General features: G+C 32.4%; 1 protein-coding gene across 1 annotated transcript in view; it reads left to right on the top strand.

Moving 5' to 3' along the window:
• Positions 1 to 3,896: 3,896 nt before the first annotated feature.
• Positions 3,897 to 21,500, top strand: part of LOC126975039 (probable serine/threonine-protein kinase DDB_G0282963) — a 64,023-nt gene continuing 46,419 nt past the window's right edge. Inside the window, exon 1 of the mRNA XM_050822823.1 lies at positions 3,897 to 4,045. The gene's annotated coding sequence lies outside the window, so the exon portion shown is untranslated. The remainder of the gene's footprint in view (positions 4,046 to 21,500) is intronic.

The raw sequence follows: 21,500 nt of genomic DNA, 5'->3' as shown, positions 1-21,500 counted from the left end.
TGATCACTTAACACCAGGTGAGGCTCGTTTATCCTCGTTTTCCATAAAAATAACTATGTTTAATCAACTAGCCGAATAATTAGTAATAATCATATTTACCTCACACCCTAATAGGTAATCAAATTATAATCGAAACGCTACAATTATGATTAATCCGACGCCAATCAGGCAATGGCACAACGAATACAGTATCTAATTTAGACAATGAATTGCTTCGTCGAATTGCTTTGAGCAATACTATTCAAAATACAACCATTCAATCTGGGGAGACTGTTTTGTTCGAATATATAAATGAATGTTTACTGAGTAATAACCCTATTTGAGGGAATGGTAATACATTTCTAAAGTAAAATTCAACAAAACGATTGTTGGATTTGATTAGTACAAGCTTTATTTAGCCTGAATTCAAATATTACAAGCTTCTTATTAGCTTCACCTGTATGTATGTTTGTTTGTAACCGACTCACTTTAAACGACCAGATTTCGTTCAAACTTCGTAGACTTATCGAGGACGGATGACGATAAATTAATTTGATAAAATTATTTCATTTTTCAAATTGTAAAATAAGATTTTTCTTAGTTTATATATTTTTTTAAAATTTCGTCGATAAGGCGGGAATTGATGTTCATTTTAAATTGAAATCAATATCTTTTCAACCAAAGCGCCGTTTTTTAGTTATTTTTTTACTATTTTTACTGTGTCGCGTAGTATCGCTTCGGCGTACATGACTAGAGCTGCCAAATTTCTATAAAAAATTAAATTTAAAGATAGAAGAGAAAATTTATTGAATTAGGCGTTACTTTGCGGAATTCCATAATTATACAAATGATTTAAGTATTCTTTAGTGTTAATTCTGCCAATACTTGTTTTTAAAACATTTCGACACGTGTTTCGCCTCTACACGAGGCATCCTCAGGACGTGTTGTCTCGCCAAAATCTGGCACGAGACTATGAGTCTCGCCCCACACCTGAAAAGAACGGGTGCAAGAAACTCAGCGGGCTTATAATTTTTCTCTTTTCTTAGGAATCTTATTTTTTGATTTAAATTTTTTTCTTCGCTCATAGGCTTTCAACAAACTCTGGCTTTAAAAGTATGTTGGTAGTTTTTTTTTGCAGTCCTAACAGCACACGGCCATCCCAATCTTTTATGGTCTTCAACAGAGTATGTGGTATTTCTATCGATACTACGATAGTTTTTGAGATATCTTAAAAAAGACTGACAGCTCGATAACCAATTTGTGCAAGGCAATCATAAATTCTATTTATCTTTAAACTACTTTATAACGAAAAGACTTACTAACTAGTATATAAATGTTTTGATACAATTAAAACATCGGATCCAGCCACCATATACTTTAATTAATACAAATACGCAACAATATTTCATAATATCACACACACCGTTGAGCTTATTTAGCTAAAAGTTTCGGACATATAAAAGGACGAGCAATGAATAACGTTTTTTACGGCCGTCAAAGCCTGCGTCCTGGAGTCGATTAGTTACGGTCATGTTTCAAACGAAGGACAGGAATGGCTTTGAAAGCTGATTGTGAGAAAAAGTTAATTAAAAAGTATTTTTTATGGTTCTCTGTAAAGGCTCTCAAAATAAAGGAAACCAAGAGTAAGGTTGACCAAAAACCAGTTTCTAAGCCTGTGTTACTAAATAAGGAGAGACGTACTTACCTAAAACAATTACACTCAAATATTGAATGAATATAGATGATAGCAGCGCAGGAGCGATTCTCGAGGAAATCTTTGAGGGAGGCCTTTGTCCAGCAGTGGACGTCTTCCGTCTGATGATGATGATTCAAATTCAAATATTTTTATTCAAAATAGGATGTGGCATAACTTATTGAAAGTCAAAAACTACTACCCACTCCAAAATGAATGCCTCAGACCTGAGAGGAACTCAGCGGGCTTTTTTTTTTCATCGAAAAAATATGTTTACAATGTAATATTGTACAATTAAAGTTATTTATTAACTTAATATGATAACTATATATAATTTACTTAATTATTGGAATTATATTCAATAGCACGAGGGCAGTCACTCCATTCCAAATCTGTGGTATCATTAAGAAAGTCATTTATGTTATAGTAACCTTTACCACACAAACGTTTTTTGACAATTCTTTTGAATAACGTAATACTTTTGTTTAGAACATTTTCTGGAATCTTGTTGTAAAAGCATATACATCGCCCCACAAAAGACTAACTCGACTTAGCCGAGTAGTAGGCATTATAAGTTTATGTCTGTTCCTGGTGTTAACATTATGGTTATGACAGTTTCTAGCAAATGAAATTATGTGCCTATGAACATACATTAATTATTTGTTATACATGTTAATTTCTTTGAAATTTGCTCTCAAAGATTCTTTAGGACCTAGATTATAAATAGCGCGAAAAGCCCTCTTCTGATGATGATAGAATGAAAGAACAAAAAATATGATGGAACATCTAACTTGGTAATTAATAATATAAATGCGAAATTTTTTCACGATTAATAGATGGATGGTTGTTACCCTTTCTGTTCCTGTGGAATGGATGTTAACGTACCTTTAGAGTAATAATATAGCGAATACATCAGAACAACACATAGGCTATAATTTATAAACTAAATCCTTGTTATTAGCACTACATAGTACATAGTACAAAACAAAGTCACTTCCAGCTGTCTGTCCCTTACTTGTAGTTGGTTGTGTTAAATATTTTTGAGTTCATAATAATATTCATGTTGAATATTTTCAAAACATGAATTACATGTATTTAAGTTCTGACATAATTGCATTCACCTACTGCTAGTAATAAGAAGAAACTCTTAAGTAATAAATTATATTTTCGTTCCGCACGTAACGGAATATGCTATTAAATCACATTTAATATTGTAAGACGTACATCCATTGAGTAAATGCTTTTAGAGTGGTCAAACACGTTGCCTTCTGTGTGTTTACAAAATATAATTCACACATCAGCAGGTTCACTGACCCCCAGAAAGCCTCCAACTGTGATAACAAATGAAATTTACGATTGCATCGAATTTGCTCCGCTTTTTTTTATTCGCGCCAATCAGCGGTCGTTGCTCTAAATAGGTTAAATTCTTACCTTTTTTCTTATATATTTTAATCTTTTATATAGTATATTTATTGCTTGTAACGAATTCTAGTAGGCTTCATAAGATACATTATAGTTTAAGGGTAAATGTATACACTTTTATAATAAAGTCCCAGCCACTGTTCAGGCATTTATGTTTTATTAAAAAATTGCTCTGTTGTAAATCCATTCCATTTATCCATTCAAATTACTCCACAGCTGAATATCTAAGTGATCGAACAGCCTGGGACTAGATAAGGAGTTCAATAGTGTATATTTTTATTAAAAAGAGCGCAATAAATGAATGCTGGGAGATTTTCTTGCGGCTCTTCTTCTCTCCCAGGGCGCCATTTGTTTCCGAGGCGGTAGTAGTATCTAGTATATTATAAATGACATCAAAAATAATTCTAAAGGAATCAATTTTGTGAAAATAAATGCCTTTTATGCCTTTTGCCTTTTATATCTTCTTCGCATCTTTATAAAATCGTCATAGATTACTTAAGATTATTAAAAATTCTAATAAAAACCATCTTTATTAAAACATCAATTCTCATAGCACTTATTTATTTGATTTTTATAAGGACACAATGTATTATAAAGTATCTTAACTTTAAGTTGAGCGTTATCTTGAGTAATAATATGATTTTCCTAAAGATACCGTGCTATAAATGATAATGCTTATGATTCTGCCAATCTTGAAGTATAAATGGAGATGTTCCTGGGTTGAGAAACCTTCGTGTATACCTGAGAGAATCACAGAAAGTGGAGTAGCTCGGAGGGGCATAGAGTCCGTCGTTACCAGTCAGTGTACGCCAGCCTTCAGTCGACAAAGCTCGCGCGCGAATACCTTAGCTTTCCTATCACGAACAACCATAGATTAAAAAATCTCGCGAGATTGTACCGCTAATGACTATGACCTTTTTGCATCGTTTCCGTGAATTTCATTTTTAACTGGTAAGTAAAACTGTTTTTTCTTATACTTAGAGAAAAAGAGATTCTTTTTTATTTTTAAGACAACTATGTTACTTATTACTAAATTAAGCAAACACATTACCAGATCTGTTTTTCCGGAAAACTAGCTTTATTTCACGATATTGTGTAGCCAAATGTAATTGAAGGAATAATTTTTCTTTTTACATAATATATTTTTGTTTTGTTATTTACCTTGAGCAATGTGCTAAAAATTAACCACTGAGAAAACGCCGTTGGATCATATTCTTAAAAGGAATAAAAGGCATTTATTTTCTCAAAATGTATTCATCAATTTAGAATTATATTTGATGTCATTATATTATATGATGACAATGTTATATGATGTATTAATACACAGTTTCTGGAATAATCTGTAGTTTTATTATAATATTAACTAATTTAATACAGAACATTTTAGGGTTGCTTATTATAACAAGTATTAAGGCAATTACAAATTGATTACTTTGATATGAGAATTACTGTTACAAAATTAAAATATCATTTGTTCTTTTCCAATTTAAGAAAAACATATTAATCTTCGTATAATGTTTAATTTCGATTTTAGAATTTCGAATCGCTTTTAATTTACTTAATTCATCTCATGTTCCAGTATGTTGATTCGGGTGGCAAAATTACTATTTCCAGACATCTTATTATTTATATTTAAGTAATAAATATATTATAATGCAAAAAAAGGAGTTCTCATAACCTATAACTACAAATACACTTATAAAATAGTAAATAATATGTTCCTATAATTTTACTCTATTGTGTTGGAAATTCTCAGAAAAAAAAAATAAACAAATTAGACTAAAAAGATTTTACAAAGATCACCTTTTTGATCACCCACTTATTTCCTTAAAATATGTTTTACACTTAATAACACAATAAAAATATATATTATATTGTATGCAAATCTTAAGTTAACGAAATATTGCTAAATTAACATGTGTTCGCGGCCTAACTGTGAGTCAATGACATGTGGTAGTGGTAAGGTCAGTTTCCGTGTCATGAGAATAATTTCACCATTTAAGTAGCCACTTTACTTCAATCTTCAATTGCAAATTTTCTCCAAGTTGCAGTGAAACAAATTTGCTGCTTCATCTTAAATGTAATTATAAAAAGCGGTCAAGTGCAATTCGGACTCGCCCCTTTTGTTTTACTATTTTTTTTTTCAAATATAGCGTTATTCGTCATTTTGTTATTTAATGTTTCATGATTATATTGAGTTCGTGAGGTTTGGGTTAAATTTAATGTTACAATCCATTACCGGGATGAACATTAATTTTACATAAAAATAAAATTTTACTGAAGATTTTTACTTAAATTTGGCACACGCAGAATACTCGTTTTTGGCATGCAAGCGTTCATCCCCTTAACAACGTTACAATAAACATTATTTTAAAACTGTTAAAAACACGTTATGACAAGCGTTTTTAAGTTATTCTTTTGTTAAAAAACTTGTCCATTCATCTATGAATGATTCTCTAGAATCTTGCAAATTTTAATAAGCTTTTTTTATAGTTAAGTACAAATTTATCGAATTTTCGGTGTCCTAAATCATAATATGTTTTAGATTCCATTTGTTTAATTTGCCTTAATATGCTAGTGATGATATAAATAATAGGCTCTGGATTCTTGAAGAATATTCTTAGCACTACTGCAAATTCATTTGTCACTTTAAGACACCAAGAGTTAAATAACAGCAGCTCACCTTTTCTTATTTAATAAATCTTTTTTTAACCCAATTGAGGCAGGAAAAGTGCCGCTGGTGTTTTCAGCTAGCCAAGATTCCAACCGGTACAAACTTGTAGACATTTCTCCATCGTCTTCTTTCTATTTACCCATCTAAAGTGAGGACCCATCTAAACCTATGTAAGGAAAAGTGACGTGATAAGCAAGACCCTCATGGTAAGCGATACGCCCACGCGGTGCCTTGATTGAACCTAAAATTCTGAACAGTAACGCAACTGCGCTTTGCACTATGAGACCAAACATTATGTCTTAGTTGCCAAATAATTTCACTTCTTCAACACGCTCGAAACGCATTAATGTTTAACAGTAATGTACTGTTTCATGCTAAAAAGCCTCACGCCAATTATTACCTATACAGTATGCTTTTAATAAAACGGCGTAGTTGTAGTGGAGACAAATGTAGCTAATGTCCGCGAATTCGTCCGCGTAGATAAAGGGTTTTTTAAAATAATAAGCCAGTTTGGCATCGAAGATTATCTCATGTCCTATTCCAGTTCCGGTTCCCGATTTTCGGTCCCGTTCCCAACATATTACATGAATCTTATTTTGAGGAAGATTGCTATGGCAAACTTAACCTACTATTGGTATAGTTATAGCTCTGCGACGCAAATTTCAGTTTTTCATAAATCCCGCGGGAACCATGGATTTTTCCGGGATAAAAGGTAGCCTATGTCCTTTCCCAAGCTCTAGTCTATCGCTGTACGAAATTTTATCAAAATCCGTTCAGTTGCTTGAGCGTAAAAGCGTTACAAACAAACTTACATTCACATTTATAATTTTATTATTAGCTGACCCGGCAAACGTTGTTTTGCCATGTAAACTATTTTAAGAGTTAGACCGTTTCTTGGACATTGCAACATTACTTTATTTTTCTATAATAAAATAAGTTTTCTAAAATAAACGCTACTAACCCTAAATTACTCCTTATTTCATCAGCTACCTACCAATAAAAGTCCCGTCAAAATCGGTCTAGCCATTTCAGAGATTAGCCGGAACAAACAGACAGACAAAAATTATAAAAAAAATGTTATTTTGATGTATGTATATTCATATAAATGCAGTAATAAACGGTTATTTCAATATTACCAACAGATACTGCAATTTTATTTATATGTGTGTAAGAAGATTAGGGATGTAGTCTTACATCAATATTGATTTCATCTTTCTTAAAATACTTTTAAAATCAAATAAAATAGATATAAATCTTCGACAGTATTTCATAGAGTAGGCTTACTGCATTGCAGGTTATAAAAATTAGGTCACTCCGAGAGCGCTGTATTTGTCAAGATTTCCAATCTATTTGACGCGACTTTTTATAAAACATCGTGGTACTAATTAATATGATCGAAGTATCAATGGATACTATTTCATTTTAGTATTTACTATGTAACGAATATATTCGTCGGCAACAGGCGGACCGCGGTCCGTTTGCGGTGAACCTGGGACCGCCAAATATTGTAATGTTGTTGTATACCAGTTAAAAAATTATGTGTGTATAAGGTGAAATATACCTTTATTTAATTAAATAATAATTAAAGCTAATTATGATTAAGAAAAATATTAAAACTGCATACGACTAGCAATCAATTTAGACACATCTTTCTCAAAGATGAAATTTTTGAAAAACAAATATCGTTCGAGATTAACGGACTAGAATTAATTAATTAATATTAATTGAGGTAAGCATTGTTATTTTTAGGATTTTTTACCTAAAAAGTAACTAGCCAACAGGTGGGTATTTCATAGACAGCAAAACCTATGAACCTAAAACCAGATGAAATTATATCTATGATAAACTGCCGTTTTTAACCGACTTCAAAAAGGAGGAGGTTATCAATTCCATCGGTATTTTTTTTATGTATGTACACCGATTACTTTAAGATTTATGATCCGATTTACGTAATTCTCCTTTTGTTTGATGCGAAATAGATGCCATTTGGTTTCAAAAAATTTTTACATAGTTTGGTCCAGTAGTTTTCATTTTATGAACATTTATATGAAAATTTTTGTCTACCTGGATATCATAATAATTGTTTTCTGTGTACGGCCTTTGGAGTTTTCATTCAGTTTGATTATATTATTATTAACTGGCACTAAAATGTAAAAATTAAAAAACAAACTACGTTTAAACAAACCGACTTCAAAAACTGAAAAGTATCGAATAACTAAAAATTTTAATAATTAAAAACCTTTAATATTATTAAAATACTATTATTTGTATGTAATATAAAGGTACCATCGCCACGCGTGACTTTGATCGGGATAGCTTTGTCTAGAACAAAACAACCCACGCGGACAGACACGCGTGGCCAGACAATATATAAATAATTACAGTAAGTAAGCTGTTTATAATATTAAGTTTTATTTTGTTTAGGGCTTGGCACTGACTTTAAACCTATCAATGGGTAGCACATATAAATAATAATATAATTAATATTTAAGGTAAAGGTTTGCATAAGAGGTGTATTAAATTAAATTTTTAGTTATTTGATACTTTTCAGTTTTTGAAGTTGGTTTATTAAAACGTAGTTTTTTTTATCAATCTATCAACTACCTATCCTTAGTTAAATTTACGGATACATTGCTGTCACCGTTTAATGACAAGATCTTATCTATCCACAGTTATGTCTAATATAGTTATAGTCCAATGCTATCTGTCGATAGGTTATTGCAATGCAAGTACCTACCTAAGCGTAAAAGGATATATTTGTCTACCTCTAGTAAGTTAAACTAAGGATAGATAGGTTATTGAAAACAGCCGTTAGTAAACTTACGCTATATTTTTTATTATCTCTTATGCAATATTTTATTATCTAACACATTTTTTTTAATAAATATAATCATCAGAAATAGAGTGTTTACTGTGTATATATAATGTAATATTTAGTATTTTAGCGCATATTATTTTCTACGAAATTAAACATCACGAAAGTAGTTTTGAAGAATCAGTGAAATGTTTCTTTAAATGGATTGTTGCATTGTTTACAGCTGAATAAATATATATTACACATTACACAGTAAAGCATAATAATTCAAATTCAAATATTTTTATTCAAAATAGGATGTGACATCACTTATTGAAAGTCAAAAACTACCACCCATTCCAAAATGAATGCCTCAGACCTGAGAAGAATGGGCGCAACAAACTCAGCGGGCTTTTTTTTTTCATCGAATAAATATGTTTACAAAGTAATATTGTACAATTAAACTTATTATTTAATAGCCTGAGGGCGGTCACTCCATTCCCAATCTGTGGTATCATTAAGAAAGTCATTTATGTTATAGTAACCTTTACCACACAAACGTTTTTTAACAATTCTTTTGAATAACGTTATACTTTTGTTTTGAACATTTTCTGGGATCTTGTTGTAAAAGCATATACATCGCCCCACAAAAGACTTACTAATTCGACTTAGCCGAGTAGTAGGCATCATAAGTTTATGTCTGTTCCTGGTGTTAACATTATGGTTATGACAGTTTCTGGCAAATTCACTTATGTGCCTATAAATGTCAAGATGTTAATTTCTTTGAATTTTGCTCTCAATGATTCTTTAGGACCTAGGTTATATATAGCGCGAATAGCTCTCTTCGGCGGCACAAATTTTGTATTAATATCGGCAGCGTTGCCCCCCATATATAATATCTCCACAATCTCATGTTATGTTTAACTTAACATGGCAGGTTGTATACTATGTGTAATTATAATAATCTTATGCAGCAGGAAACTTCATTCAAGTCATCATAACTATATTTCATTCTAAAAATAGTAGAACTCATTAGTTTCCTTTCATGAAAGTATTGCGAGTAAACAGAGCCACATCGTTAGCTATGTGTTTAGACTAGGAACTTTATAACTCTTTAACTTTATAAAAGTACACGTAGGCATCATTTAAAATAATAAAATATGTGATAGTACTCTAAATATTTTCTATGTTAATAAAAAAAGAGGTTTATAAAAGTGATTTTATTAAATATACCTTCACTAATTCTTTTTTTTTTGTATTCATTTTATTATAATCTGTCTCCTTCGCTGGGAATTTCAATAATATGTGTGTCCTACTGGTATATATATTGGCTTGCTTCGAGAATGGCCTAAGCCAAACCCAATTTCCATAATTAAGCATCTGCGTTTCAGTCTTCGTGATACCTTGAGACATAAGATGTTAAGTAATTTCAGACCAAAACACAGTAATGCTTACACATTACTGCTGCACGGCAGAAATTGGCGCCGTTGTGGTATCCAATCAAGTAATCTAGTCAAAGGAGCCTCCCACTGGTACATTAAACGTACCAACTAAATAAGACTATCTATATAGTATATATATATCTATAGTACGTGTACCAGTACACTAATAATGGTAGCCACTTTGTAATCTACAGTTCTGTGACCGAGGTAATGATAATTACATCCAGGGAATTGCCTCCGGCTGGCAGTCTTATCGCGAACACCCGACGTACATATCAGGTAATATACGTTGGACTCGAACCATTCTACTTTCCAGGGATCATAGCCTAAAAAGAAAAAAGTAATTGTGTGGATTTACGAAACCACGCTGCAAGTGAAACTTTTTTTCGCAAAATAACAACTATTTATACCAGGATAATAATTGAAAAAAAAAAAAACAAATATTTATATTATGCTATACTTATCGAACTATCCTAGGTTCCAACTCCGCAGTCCCACGGTTATGTAAAATTTAAAATTCTTAGAGCGTAGCTGATATTGACATATGCGCTGTTTCATTAGTCAAATTCCGCAAGACCATTTGCACCAACATTGGTAATCTTTAATAATGTTATCATTGGAAAATTAATGTAACTGTGTACTACTATGTAACCTACTCATTTATCAATTAAAGAAAACTGTTTAATTCTTAACTTATTCTATATAATACCTAAAATTAATTATTTCTGTGCATGCTATATGTAAGTAATCAATACATTTAGTTTCTAGTTTTTAGTTCTACTTTTTATGTTTATGTGTATTATTAAGTAAGTTAAGTGATTGTAAATAAACCTAATAAATAAATAAATAAAACATTTAATGCATGCAAAAAATGAAATTAAATAATTATTTGCAGTTGGTGTTGAGCTGAGTTCCTTTTTTGAAATTGGTTAAGAACGATAAAATCTTACAGAAATATAAAGAAAACACTTCTTAAGGATAGAACGCAGTGTACGCAAGGATAGATTTTGCGTAAAAGTTACGTTTTTGTATCAACCATCTGTCTGCAGCAAATACCACCTTCAAGGTAATTGCACACGCGTTTTAATCTTTTAAAAAGTGTTTTAAAATGTATCATTCGCGTTACTCAATGAAAATATTATAGAAATACGTAAGCGAAATATAATAAATTAATATAAAAATATGTAACTATTTTATAAGACCTAGTAAAAAAATAATAAGGATTAATATCGTTAACATCTTTTATATCACCGTTTAATAATTGCCAATTTTTTTAAGTATAAAAAGGGATAAAGTATGTTGCCATAGCAAACTCTTCTGTAGACCTTTATATGAAATACTACTACAGTATATGGAATATCACCATACATTATTTTATAATATCTCAAAGGGTTTAGAATGCGGTGTTTGGACTCCCAGACGGGTGATTATTTTCCGACACCTTCAACAAATATCGTTTATGCATATAAAACTTAACTTAACTAACTTAACAAATCATCCCAATTAAAACCTTCCTCGAGAATCACGCTATCCATTGGTGAAAACTCATTCATTGGTTTTATTATGACACTATTTGGGCCGTAATGTTCAATAGTCGTTCCCAACAAACACTCTTGTAACGCCAGTGAATATTAAAGAGAATTTCCGGCTATTAAAAATGGGTTAAGCTTGTATTTTTCACGTTTTTTTTATAAAAAAGGAGGACAAACCAGTGTACGGGTCACCTGTTCTTAAGTGGTCACCGCCGCCCACATTCTCTTGCAACACCAGACGAATCACAGGAGCGTTGCCGGCCTTTATGGAAGGTGTACGCGCTATTATAGGAGGTACCCATGTGGTATCGTCCCGGAAACACCGCACACGGACCCTCATTCTACAGCTTTGTAGTACGTGGAAGAAAGCTTCTTGAAAACCGCACTGTGGAGGACCGCCATGGGTACGGCCGGCAACGCTCCTGTGATTCCTCTGGTGTTGCAAGAGATTGTGAGCGGCGGTGATCACTTAACAACAGGTGACCCGTACGCTCGTTTGTCCTCCTATTCCATAAAATAAAAATTGGATGCATCAACCTTTAGAGCTTAAATTCATTGTTTGTGTAAAGATGCTTCGTGAATATGATGGTCGTGATTACTGTCGCAATAAGTAATTGCATTAATTAAGATTCATTTTTGTTTTTATTCATTACGCGTTAAATATTGCCTTCAGAGGGCCTACCATCAACTTTTAATAAGCGATGCGATTCTGATGCAGTTCGATTTAGGTACCTAAACTGAATCTCTAAAATTCGTACCATAAAGTGCCTTTTACTGAATGGCGCTTGGATCCCATAAGAAGAATGAACGAAATAAATTTGTCTGTGGTGAGAAAGAGATTACGCTCTACAGTCGTTGCATAAGTTTGTCTCTCTAACTCGAACCATATGCGTTGCGTTTCGAAACCTAAAAATATGATTTTTGCGGCATTTTTGCGTAGAAAATACTAAAAAAACATATTAAAATTGCGCTATAAATAGCGTCAAATTATAAACCATTAAGCCTTTTTTTGTACTTATTAAATAATGTTAATATAAATAAATATAGTTCTTTGAATTACAAATTAAATGTTTACTTAGGTGTTTTCGTAAAAATAACGAGTTATGAACGCACCTCCATTGATGTTTGATTTGACAGGACCACAGAGTACATTTTTTTAAATTCGTTCTTGCGAACAGGCTATAGTCCGGGCCCTTACTGCCTCGTCTTTAGTATTTCCATTTTTGGTATTAATTTTCAGTATTTTGTTTTACAAAAAAGTCCGATAAAATATTCTCACCTCATCTTTCATCAATAAAATTTTCCTTTTCTGTATGTCACTATTTTTAAAAATTATTAACAACACGATTCACTTTCAACTAAGGATGTAGGAACTTTTTTCGAATCGCTCACTTTGACACAAAAGCTATCCAGTTTAGCTTGAAATATTACCTCAGGGTACGAATGAATGAACGAACTAAATCAATTTGCGATTCAGTTGATAGAATTTTTGTCATTCAATTGACATCATTGCGATTTAATCAGTTGATTTGACGTCAACCTAAATATGATAGCTCTAATCACGTCGCGGTACGAAATAGCAAAGCAGTTCATTTTAGGTTGTCAATTGAATCGCAATAAAGAGTTCATAGTAGGCCCACAGGTCATCTAATATTGTTGCTTAACGACGCCGTGAATGACATTAAAATGCGCACTAAATTACAGCTTTCTTTCAGCGTTATATATTCTTCTTTTTAGCATCAATAAGATAGTCTATGAAAAAAGTCGTACAAGGGCGGAATCAAAACTTCTCTGAAAAATTCCACCACTTTAATAATGATAACGTGATATCATACTAAGCATTACTATTGTATTTGCCCCCGTATATGGTCAGTATAATTGAATTCAAATTCAAATATTTTTATTCCAAATAGGATGTGACCCATTCCAAAACGAATGCCTCAGATGTGAGAAGAATGGGCGCAACAAACTCAGCGGGCTTTTTTTTTCTCATCGAATGGATATGTTTACAAAGTTATATTGTACAATTAAACTTATTATTTAATAGCCTGAGGGCGGTGACTCCATTCCCAATCTGTGGTATCATTAAGAAAGTCATTTATGTTATAGTCACCTTTACCACACAAACGCTTCTTAACAATTCTTTGGAATATCGTAATACTTTTGTTTCGAACTTTTTCTGGGATCTTACAGTGTATGTGTAGAAGTCAAGAATAAGGGTTTTCTTAATGATATCACAGATTGGGAATGGAGCGACCGCCCTCAGACTATGAAATTATAACTTCTTTTGTACGATATTACATTTTAACCATATTATTTATAAATAAAAAGAAGTCCGCTGAGTTTCTTGCGCCCATTCTTCTCAGGTCTGAGGCATACTTTTTCGAATGGGTGGTAGTTTTTTACTTTCAATATGTAAGTGATATAATCATATCCTATTTTGAAGAAAAATATTTTAATTTGAATTCGCAGACACTATATTGTCAAAGTGATATGAGTATATTAAACATAGCGTATTCCCCCTTGAAAACCCTGCAATCTTGTGATTTCTGTGGCATTGTAAGAGATGATGGCCAGAGGTGATTACTTACCATCACTATGCTAATGCCATCACTCTATTTCTGCTGGAAAATGACTGTTTTTCCATAAAATAATCAGTGTTCTGCCCAACATCGACAATCTACACCATTTCACTGCTAGAAACAAAATCAAGCAGCATTCTATTATTTTTGTATCAAAATTTTGCGTACCTCGGAATCGGCTGCGATTTGGATGTAATGTACTACATTGGTGTAAAAACCACAAAATATAATGTACATTACATTTAGTACCCAAAAAGGCACTAAATATCAATTTAGCTGTGGTCTCAACTCTGAGAGAGTCTGTGGACATGGATCGATCGTTGAAATCATTTATAAGATGAGTATTTGCAATGTTGCTATTATTAGCGTTGTCGTATTACTAATAAGCTTGTATCTCAGACGTTGTGTGGTTGGTTTTTATACATCTTGACTTGCGATTGTGTGACTTAACTAGACATAATATATCTAAGAAAACTATTTCTTGTTCACAATATTTTAAGAGTCTCTATATCATATTAATTTTGACGGCATATACGACGAACCATATAGCCGAATGGTTAGTGACCCTGACTACTAAGCAAGAGGTCCTAGGTTCGAATCCCGGTGGTTACAATCATATTTATATAATGAATATGGATGTTTGTTTTCGAGTCATGGATGTTTATATGTATTTATGTATGTTTAAGTAAGTATATAGTATTAAATATATCGTTGTACCTATAGTATTGGGGCAAGATAAGTTTCGAAAATTGTGTCAATATACATTATATTAATAAGAAGATACATTTGCCTGTCCAAAGTTTGACACAAAGAAAGCAAAAGCAACTGGAGATGATAGGAGAAAGAAATTTGGAGTCTAAATAAATAATTTAAATAACTAAATTGCAGCTTCGCCGGGTTCTCGTGCAAATTCACCATTAACCATTTATGCAACAACTATAAAATTCACACACACGCGAAATTTGGTTAAAATCTTTTTTCTTTAATGAAACTAAGGGACAAGACGAGCAGGACGTTTAGCTGATGGTAATTCATACGCCCTGCCCATTACAATGTAGTGCCGCTCAGGATTCTTGAAAATCCCCATATAATTCGGAGTCCTCATTTGCCCAGTAATTTCCCTAGCTACGGCGCCCTTCAGACCGAAACACAGTAATGCTTACACATGACTGCTTCATGGCAGAACTAGGCGCCCATAATCTAGCCGGCATCCTGTGCAAAGGAGCCCCCCACTGGTTTTTCATATCTATCAATTCAATAACGAACATATGCACAAAAGATCAATATAAAGAAACCATGAATTCTCAACTTCGGTATGGCGCCCCTTATCCTTTTATATATTAAAAAGCTTTACATTGCTGAGGCTATAGAAATAGTCAATAGAACTTTATGAAAGGGATGCCTCAATGATTGATTATTCAACGGAAATCTTAGCAATATGGTTATTGAATTAAAAAATGTAGTAAACAATATTGCTACGTACAAACGACTATGATATTTCACCCCTATTACCACATATTATAAACAAAGTCCACCGCTGCGTCTGTCTGTCTGTTCCCGATAAACTCAAAACTACTCCACTTATCTTCACGCTGATTTCACCAATGTATAGCGTGGTTCTCGAGGAAGGTTTAAGCATATAATTTGTTAAGTTTTTGTATACATTTTTGGATATATTAAAGAAATTTGTTGGAGATGTCGAAAAAACTAAGCCGCCTGTCTTTGAACAAATTGGAATAGTGTATTGTAAATAGATATACAGAAAAGTCCATGTCCTACAGTGATAGCATATGTCTGTGTCTTAAAGGCAGCATACTAAATCCATTTTAATATTTTCAAAATTGGCAATTATAAAGCGGTAATGTAAAAGCCTTTTGCACAAATACGATATTAATCCTTATCATTTTCTATTGGCAACAGCGTCTGTAGGGTCAGCTAGTACCATTTATAAAATAGGTTTTAATTGAAGAGCATACTATTTTTAAGTGTGCAGCGTACTTTAATGATCTAAACATTGGCCCATTCAATATTCAATCAATTATTCAATTATAAGACTGACCTGTCACGCTTGGAAACCTGAATTGTACTAAAGCCGCTTTACCAACCATTACCATAAGGTACTATTACCAGTGGGAGACACTTTTGCACAGGATGCCGGCTAGATAATGGGTACCACAATGGCGTAATATCTGCGGTGAAACAGTAATGTATAAGCATTATTCTGTTTCAGTTTGAAGGCCGCCGTAGAAAGAGAAATTACTGGGAAAACGAGACATAACATCTTATGTCTCAAGCTGACGAGCGCAGTTGTAGTGCCGCTCAGAATTTTTGGGTTTATCAAGAATCCTGTGCGGCACTGCATTATAATGGGCAGAGCGTATCAATTACAATCAGCTGATTGTCCTGCTCGTCTCGTTTTTTATTGTCATAAAATAACTCTGTAATGTATCATAATATCTATCCAATAAGCGAAAAAACAAAATAAATGCTATTGTAAAAGACTGTGTACAATAATATTATTTCTGGTTGAGCCTTTAAAAAAAATCTTATCATGAGACCGCGTGTGTTGTATGTGAAATGAGTTGGAAGTTTTGACAGTTACATAAAAATGGAGATTACGATGAGTCGTTTTACACGAGTTTAATGGAATCACGTAGGGTTCTGGTAATGAGTTTTGTGAAGCAAAAACACGAGCGTGTTTTCGATGGGAATGGCCTGCATACAACTTGCGGTCGCTACAATAGCTCTAACAGCCACAAACAATTTAAAATCACATTATTTTTGATCATTATGGTTATCTACAGTAACTGCTTTCATTATTTTTACAAAATTTTATCCGCGATTACTTCATGGATGTATCATTAACTTATAACTTTAAACGAGCAATTCTTGTATATATATAATCTTAATCTCGGAAACTGCTCCAACGATTTTCATAAAATTTAGTATACAGGGGATTTTTTGGGTGATAAATCGATCTAGGTAGGTATCAATTAAAAAAAATGTAGTTTTATCCTTGTTTTAATGAGAAACAGCTACAATATCATTAGAATACAAAGAAAAATTTTGCCACTATATACAAGACTATACGAGTAATAGCTCAGATGCGACATTGGGTGATCCGGAAAGCAGAAGACCCCGGATCGAATCCAGATGTAACTATTAGTATTTTTTTGGTCAAGTTTTGTACATTCTTAAAAAATCCGAGCAAGGCTCCGAATATTTATCTGCAATAAGACAGTAACAATTTCTAACCAAATAAAAACATTATAAAGGCAAAAAGGCAATTTTACCGAAAAAGACTAAGTGTTAGTTTGAAATTATTCTGAGAGAGATATGGAGGTGTGTTCTATGTTTTCATATAATAAACCTAATGGACAAATACCATTTATTATAAAATTTCAAGTATCACTTATAAATGTCTCAAAAAAAAAAAGGTAAATCATATTACACTTGAAATATGTCATTTTTTTTCATACAGGTCATTCGGAAGGCAGATTCCTTAGAGAAGAACGAGCAAGAAACTCTAAGGTTGTTTTATCAAAACAGATTAGGTTTTACAAGCTCTTATTTTTTCGTTTCACGTGTCACGTTGCTTGTCCTCGATAAATCCTAATCTACTGAACCGACTTTAATCAAATTTTGCACACTATATGCAGTTTAACAGAACATTAGAGATAGGGTAGATTTTATTGTATTACTCATGCGGGAAAAGAGCCGCTTGCCCATTTTAAAATTACACGTGAGTTTTTTCGTAAATGAAACTATTGCTTGAGTGCGAAAAGTTTACACGTCGCACGCAAATTATACTTGGCACACGCAAATATAGATAAAATTGCTAAAATAAATAAAATAATAACAAAAAATTTAAATATTAAAACTGAATTGAGGTCTGACAGTAAATAAAATTACACAGTAGTTGCACAATATACTATTTTTTAATTACAATTTCTTTTTCTGTTTGAACAGTTCTTTGTTATTGACGCACAGTTTGCCAGTTATGCTTTGACATTGTTTCATTACAAGAACAGGGAAAATCTAAATAATTATTGTAACAATTCAACAATTTTACATGCATTATTATTATTTAAATTTGACAGTATTTTCCTTCATAAATTACATATATATCAATACACACTTTTTAAATAGTTGAATTATTATGAGTTTTGTTTGTTTGTCTATTATAGACATAGACCTCCTCCAACTGCCTCCACAGACTCCTGTTTTCAGCTGTTCTAGTCCATGTACTACCGGCAACTGCTTTAATCTCGTCCACCCATCTCCTAAATGGTCTACCTCGGTTTCTTTTTCTGTCTCTCGGATACCAGTCCATTATAGTTTTACACCATTTCTCTCGTCCTATAGTATGCCACGTCCACTTCTATTTTAGTTTCCTTATTATAACAGAAACATCCTTTGTTTGTGTTTGCTTATTAATTGAACTTCTAACACTTTTATAATTAACAAAAATGATTTGAAATATTGATGTGAAATTTTGTATACATTAATTTGTTTAGCTGCGTATTGAAGCACGTGGATCACCAACTAGTATTATATATATCTCAACATAGTCTTCAATACTATTCTGTAGTTTCGAAGGCTTAAAGTTCCATACACTGTTAATTATACCGGACTACATTTTAATCCTGTTCCCAAGTTTTACTTTGGTAGCAGCTCTGCTTAGTTACTGTTCTCACACGGCGGGAGGTCGACAAACCAATTACGTGGCCGAGATTGTGTAAATAGAACCCTAATGAAAATCTATTGGAACGAACAAGATTCAATACTCGTATAATATCACTATGTAGCGAAATTTATATTAACGTTCATGCACATTCGGCTCTTAGAAAGTAGTTCAAAATACAATTCAAATATTTTTATTCAAAATAGGATTCAAAGTCACTTATTGAACGTCAAAAACTACCACCCATTCAAAATAGACTGTCAGGCCTGAGAAGAACGGGCGCAGAAACTCAGCGGGCTTTTTATTTCATAAAAATATGGTAAGGTACAATACTATAAACATTTATAATTAAAGAGCATTCATAATAACAGAGAGGGTGTTCGCTTCATTCCCAATCTGTGGTGTCATTAAGAAAATCATTTATGCTTTAGTAATCTTTCCTACGCAAACGTTTTTTTTTAATTCTTTTAAATTTCTTAACACATTTGTTTTGTACATTTTCTGGGATCATATTGTATAAGCATATTCATCGCCCAATAAAAGACTTACTAACTTGACATAAACGAGTAGTAGGGATAACAAGTTTATGTTTGTTCCTCGTGTTACGATGATGTTTGTCACAGTTTCTAGCAAATTCCTCAATGTGCTTATTAACATATAGAATATTATCAAGAATATATTGAGAAGCAACAGTCAAAATGTTTATTTTTTTTAGTCTATCGCTTCATTGCGCTTAGGTGTGTTTTTTCTCATTCTGACTTAGGTCAATAGAAGAAGACAGAGTGAGAATTAGCAATCCTTTAAGTTAGCAGACTATTATGAATAAGGGGGTAGTAGTTTACTAGTGTACTAAAAAAATTAAGACAACCACCCTATGTTATTTTTTTTGCATATTTGGAGACTAAAATTATGTTATTTTGAGTAATATTTACCGATCGTTTAGGTTAAGCTGAAAATTCTGAGGTCGTCTTATGATTTTTTGTTACATAATGTGATTTGAAAAAAAAAAGTACGTATCATATACAATTATAAAATCTTATTCATTTAATGCGTGGCCGTTGAGTTTTGTTCTTTTTCCGAACATATGGTAGATTCTGGTATTTAAATATATATAATGAGGATTTAAGAGTGCTTAGTTTAAGCCCATTTAAATAAAGATTATGATACGGCCTAACTTTATCTGCACTAGAGTTATAAAATCTTTTTGAAGTGAAAACTTCTTGTTCTTATGGGAGGGTAAGCCGCTTCGTAACGTAACTAAGTCTGGCTTCCCTTTCTCTCTCGTACGGCAGCGGTAGGCAGGATCCTCCTATCTCACTCTAACCAATTATTGCTTTCATAGGTTGATAAAGTTGTCACTGTTTTTTTTAACTTATGCAGGTACAATCACATAAAAGGTATTTAGATTTGAATTAGCTGTGTCATCAAAATACTAAATACGAGTATATTCATTTGTATATTTCCATATTGCTAGAACTAATGAATATTGAAATGTAAGCTCACAATTTACAGCAGAAGCCAGCTAGTATTCTCATTTAGGAGCGCTATCTAAATTGCTCAGCGGCTGTGAGAACCACCGATTACAAAGTAATTACACTAATTCGCTGGGAACATGTTTCATTAATTAATGTTTCACACTCTCTGTCCAACGGGATTGCAATAGATATATATATATATATATATATATATATATATATATATATATTAGCAGATGATATTGAGTTTGTTATTCTGGGATGAACTGACAAAATTGAATTGTGTCGCGACCCACCTTAGGCTGACAGAGTTAGGCTGATACAGTTAAAAGTAATAGCGGTGAACTGCTAACTTCTATTTTCAAGTTTAATCGCCGCTATTGTTCGCCGCAAACGCACGCACACTTAAACAAAGTGACTGACGTATGGAGAGTCTATGACCTGGCTGTCATGCACAAGAAATAAGTAGTTATAGTACTTTACCAAATACGAGAATGAAACACACTGTTGCTCATGTACCTCACATCAAAACAACGTTTGCAAGTATGCAGCATGAAAAACGGCGACTTACTGTTTAATAAAATAAATAAACTCAAGAATATATACGAAAAATCATACTATAAATGCAAGAAAATAATAATTGAGTGGATTAAGTCTTATTATTATGAAGACACAGAAAAACCAACTTATAGTTAGGTACTAAATCTTTAAGTGTTCTTTCAAACTAACACTTGAGTTTAGATTACAAATAAATCAATTTTTATTATGTTATTATTGTTAGAAGTTTTCTTTATTATATTATTTATGTCAACTTTTTTATTATTACATCATATTATAATGTTTTTGCTATGGAAGAGCGGGGCCTCCTACTACAGGCAACTCTTTGCTTTAAAGGAGACCCCAACACTGATATTGTATATTTTGTATTTTGTTGTAATAAATAAATATTTGTTTGTTATTTGTTAATAAACCTGGCCTGTTGTCATGCGCTGCCTAACAGAAAGAGGCTCTATCGAGACTATCTAGATTTATAAAAATATTTACATTAACTTTTACCTATAAGGTCATATTTTAATAAATGTTTGGCAGATGATAACTGATATAAGTACTGGATACTGAAATACAAGGAATGGGGAATAATAAATGATGAATCCAAAGATATATTATCTTAATGTATTAAATAAAATGCTAATGTTCCTACGTATGTCCACGGTTTTCTCTAT

The sequence above is a fragment of the Leptidea sinapis genome, chromosome 34, assembly GCF_905404315.1.
Source record: "Leptidea sinapis chromosome 34, ilLepSina1.1, whole genome shotgun sequence".
NCBI lineage: Eukaryota > Metazoa > Arthropoda > Insecta > Lepidoptera > Pieridae > Leptidea > Leptidea sinapis.
The sequence above is the reverse complement of the archived record's forward strand: the minus strand, read 5'-3'. Positions and strand labels throughout refer to the sequence as shown.